A 4,503-nucleotide genomic window follows, 5' to 3' on the forward strand; every position below is an offset into this window, starting at 1 on the left:
GTCACTCACCATGGGGAGCACCTGTGTTGTTCGTGAAGAAGAAGGATGGAAGCATGCGCCTATGCATAGACTACCGTGCTTTGAACCAGGTCACAATTAAAAACAGGTACCCTCTCCCCAGGATAGATGACCTGTTTGACCAGCTAAAGGGAGCCACAGTGTTCTCTAAAATTGACCTCAGATCAGGATATCACCAGGTTAGAGTCAAGGAAGGTGATATACCTAAAACAGCTTTCAGGACTAGATACGGACATTATGAGTTCGTAGTCATGCCTTTCGGCGTGACAAATGCCCCAGCTACATTCATGGACCTCATGAACAGAGTATTCAGAGAATACTTAGACAATTTTGTCATCGTGTTCATCGATGACATTCTTATCTATTCGTGCACTCAGGAGGACCATGCGAGCATCGAAGACGGTTTTGCAGATCCTTCAAGAACCAGCTGTACGCCAAATTCACGAAATGTGAATTCGGCTAGACCAGTAGCCTTTCTAGGTCACATCATCTCCAAGGATGGTGTTATGGTAGATCCCAGAAGATAGAAGCGGTAAATCGGAAGAGACCCAGAACGCCGGTGAAATCGAAGCTCGGGATTAGCAGCTACTACAGAAATTCGTAGAGGACTTCTCCAGATAGCCTCCCCACTAGCTCTCACCGGGAAGAACAAGAAATTTCGGATGAGGATCATGAGAATGCTTCAATAACTAAACGGAGATTGACCGGTGCTCCTATTTTAGCTATACCAGAAAACACTACAGTGACGCCTCTAAATTGGGATTAGGAGCAGTGCTGATGCAAGATGGCAAGGTGATCGCCTATGCCTCCAGACAACTCAAGGATTATGAGAAGAACTATCCTACTCATGACCTTGAGCTTGCAGCAGTGGTGTTCGCTCTCAAGATTTGGAGACATTACTTGTATGGAGCTCAGTGCAGGGTGTATACAGATCATCAGAGTCTGAAGTATTTCTTCACTCAGAAGGATCTGAATAAGCGACAGCGCAGATGGCTAGAACTGGTCAAAGACTATGACATAGATATCCTCTACCATCCAGGAAAAGCAAATAGGGTAGCAGACGCCCTCAGCAGAAAGTCCAGCGTTACCCTATTATCTTTAGCAGCTATGTCACCACCCCTAAGGAAGGAGATTACAACTTTTAGTCTCGAAATTATAGTCGGGCAGCTTTCCACAATGTCCTTAGCATCTACCTTGCTTGATGATATCCAGACAGCTCAGGAGCAGGATCCTGAAATCCAGAAAATCAAGCAAGGGTTAGCAGAATCAGAAAGTGGAGAGTTCAGAGTGTCCGCCAGTGGGGTAGTGTACTGTGGTGACAGACTTTGTGTTCCAGAGCAGGAGGAACTACGAAAGCAGATTCTAGACGAGGCTCACAGGACTCCCTATGCGATGCATCCTGGTTCCACCAAAATGTATCAGGATCTAAAGAAACGATTTTGGTGGCCTGGGATGAAGCGAGATATCGCCAGATACGTCAGCATCTGTCTAACCTGTCAAAGGGTTAAGGCAGAACATCAGCGACCAGGAGGAGTTCTGCAGCCGATCCAGATTCCAGAATGGAAGTGGGAGGATATCTCTATGGACTTCATAGTGGGGTTACCCAGAACCACGAATGGTTTTGATGCCATTTGGGTAATAGTCGACAGGTTGACTAAATCAGCCCACTTCTTAGCTATCAGAATATCCTATTCCATGGAGCAACTAGCTCAGTTGTATCTCAAGGAGATAGTCAGGCTGCATGGAGTCCCACGAACCATTATATCAGACAGAGACAGCAGATTTACATCACACTTCTGGAAGTGTGTACAGTCAGCTATGGGCACCCAGTTAAAATTCAGCACAGCCTTCCATCCTCAGACAGATGGTCAGACGGAGCGAGTGAATCAGGTACTCGAAGACATGCTCCGAGCTTGTGCCCTAGATTTCAAGGGAAGTTGGTGCAAATATCTGAGTCTAGCAGAATTTGCATACAACAACAGTTATCAGGCCACTATCGGCATGGCACCTTATGAGGCACTCTATGGGCGGAGGTGCAGATCACCAATCTGCTGGTATGAGAGTGGTGAACAGAAGGAGCTAGAGCTTCAGACAGATCTAGTAGCAGATACCACTTCGCCAGAGGATAGAGACAGCACAGAGCCGTCAGAAGAGCTATGCTGATACACGACGCAGACCCCTAGAGTTTTCAGTTGGGGATACAGTTTTCCTCAGAGTAGCTCCCATGAAGGGAGTCATGCGTTTTGGGAAGAAGGGCAAGCTAGCTCCCAGATATGTGGGACCCTACCTTATCACGAAGAGAGTGGGAAAGGTAGCATATGAGCTAGAGCTACCCCAGGAGATGTCAGCCGTCCACAACGTATTTCATGTCTCCATGCTGAAGAAGCATATTCCAGACGCCACCCAGGTGATTGAGCCCCAGATGGTACAGCTATGACAGTCGGCCTATTCAGATAATAGACCGAGCAGTAAAGAAATTACGGAACAAGGAAGTGCCATTAGTCAAAGTCAGTTGGCAAAACCACACAGCAGCAGAGGCGACCTGGGAGACAGAGGCCAGCATGAGACAGAAGTACCCAGAATTGTTTTAAGTTCGGGGACGAACTTTTTATAAGGTATGGGGGATTGTAAAGCCCGAAAAATTCCAGAATTTGTTTTAGAAATATAGTATGATTTTTCTGGAATTTTTAGATATTTTTCCGGAATTTTCCGAGTAGCGGAAGCAGCAAAAATAATTGGAACCGTAAAATAGCTTAGGCGGGAATCGAACCCGAGACCTATGGTTTACGGATAAGTTTAGTAACCGGTGAACCCAGCAGGGCCGTGCTGAAAGGAAGGAGAACCAAATATATTTATATTAGAGTTGGGTGCATTAAACCACTTAATATAAATATAAACTTAAGTTGGGATTTGGGTTATTTTATATTGGTTTTATCGTGACCTATTCCTCACCCTAGCCCTCACGCCGACTCCTCCTTCTCCTCTCCCTCACGCACGGTACACCAAGCCCCAAGGGCCAAGGGAACATCTCCCGGCGACGACTCCAACACAAAAAGGGTCCTTCTCCGCGAGAGGAACGCGAGGACGGAAGCGGTTCGTCGAACGGACAGTTTTCCGGAAAAACCTAGCGAATAGAATCGTAAGAAAACCTTGCGATTGAGGTAAGAAACCCCTCACCTGCAGTATAATTGCTCTCGCTTGTTAGTTTTGGCGTTAGTTCAGAAATTTTACAGTTCTCAGTTTTAGGGTGTGTTTTTAGCGCACACCAAGCATTCGGTAGAATGCCCAGTTCAGAAGGATGCACCAATAGGCGTCCTAACAGCATGTAAAATATATTAGAAACATTTTATTCAGTTGGTTATCAGTTATCACAGCTATATGGATCAGATATCCATTGGGTAGGCTCCCACAGTAGCCTCTAGGTTCAGATAACCTAGCTCTAGGTTCAGATAACCTAGAACAGCAAAGTAAAATAAAACAGTATTCAGTATTTTACTTTTATTCAGTTGGCACTGTACTTGGATCAGATATCCATGGGCTGGACTCCCACAGTCGTCCCTAGGTTCAGATAACCTAGTAACCCTGCTGGATTCGGAACTTGCAATCCCGGGTCTCGTAGGGATGCGCGCACAGTAAGTACAGTTGCCAGGGCCCAACAGCATGTTTAGTATTTTCATCTATTATATGTATAGTTTTCAAATTTGAAACCAGTGATGAGAACACAAATTTAGCGTTCAGTTCAGTTCAGGTTCAGTTTACATGATTTGAGTTCGTGTACAGATTTAGATATATGCATGACTAGTTCAGTTTCATGCTCAGTTTATAAGTATACCATGTTCAGTTTATATGTTATGCCATGCTTTGTGTGATACCATGCCATGCCATGCTTGCATGCTCAGTTTAGTTTCAAACTGCATGTTTTAAAAACATAATCGCATCGTTGCATGTTTTTGTGAGGTAGATGGTTTCTTACTAAGCTTATATACTACTTTTCTTATACTGCAGATACCGGTAAGAGAAAAGTGGATTAGCGGAGGCTGGAGGGCGATGCTACGATGATGTGTGTGTGCAAGGGGTCTGGAATAAAGATCCTTGGGATCTATACGTTTTTATTTCAGTTTAGCACTTATCATGTCTAGTTTGATACTTAGTCTTGTTACTAATTGTTCTAGCTTAGTAACTATGTTTTGTTAGCTTATCATGTTTAGAACATTAGTACTTATATGCTAGAATGTATCTTCATTGTTTTAGAACTATTGTGTGATGTTTTGGCACGCCAAAGTGCTGAAATCAGAACTCTCGAGTGAAATCAGACACTGATCGGTGCCCAGACCGATCAGGGTCTGAGCTGTTCCACTGGATCGGCCACCAGACCAATCAGGATCTGAGCTGTTCCTCTGGATCGGTCAGCCGACCGATCCAGCTCGATACAGTAGCCTCGGAGGAAATTTCCAGGTGCATGGATCGGTCAGCCGACCGATCCAG

Source organism: Zingiber officinale, chromosome 1B, assembly GCF_018446385.1.
Source record: "Zingiber officinale cultivar Zhangliang chromosome 1B, Zo_v1.1, whole genome shotgun sequence".
In the NCBI taxonomy this organism is placed as follows: Eukaryota; Viridiplantae; Streptophyta; class Magnoliopsida; order Zingiberales; family Zingiberaceae; genus Zingiber; species Zingiber officinale.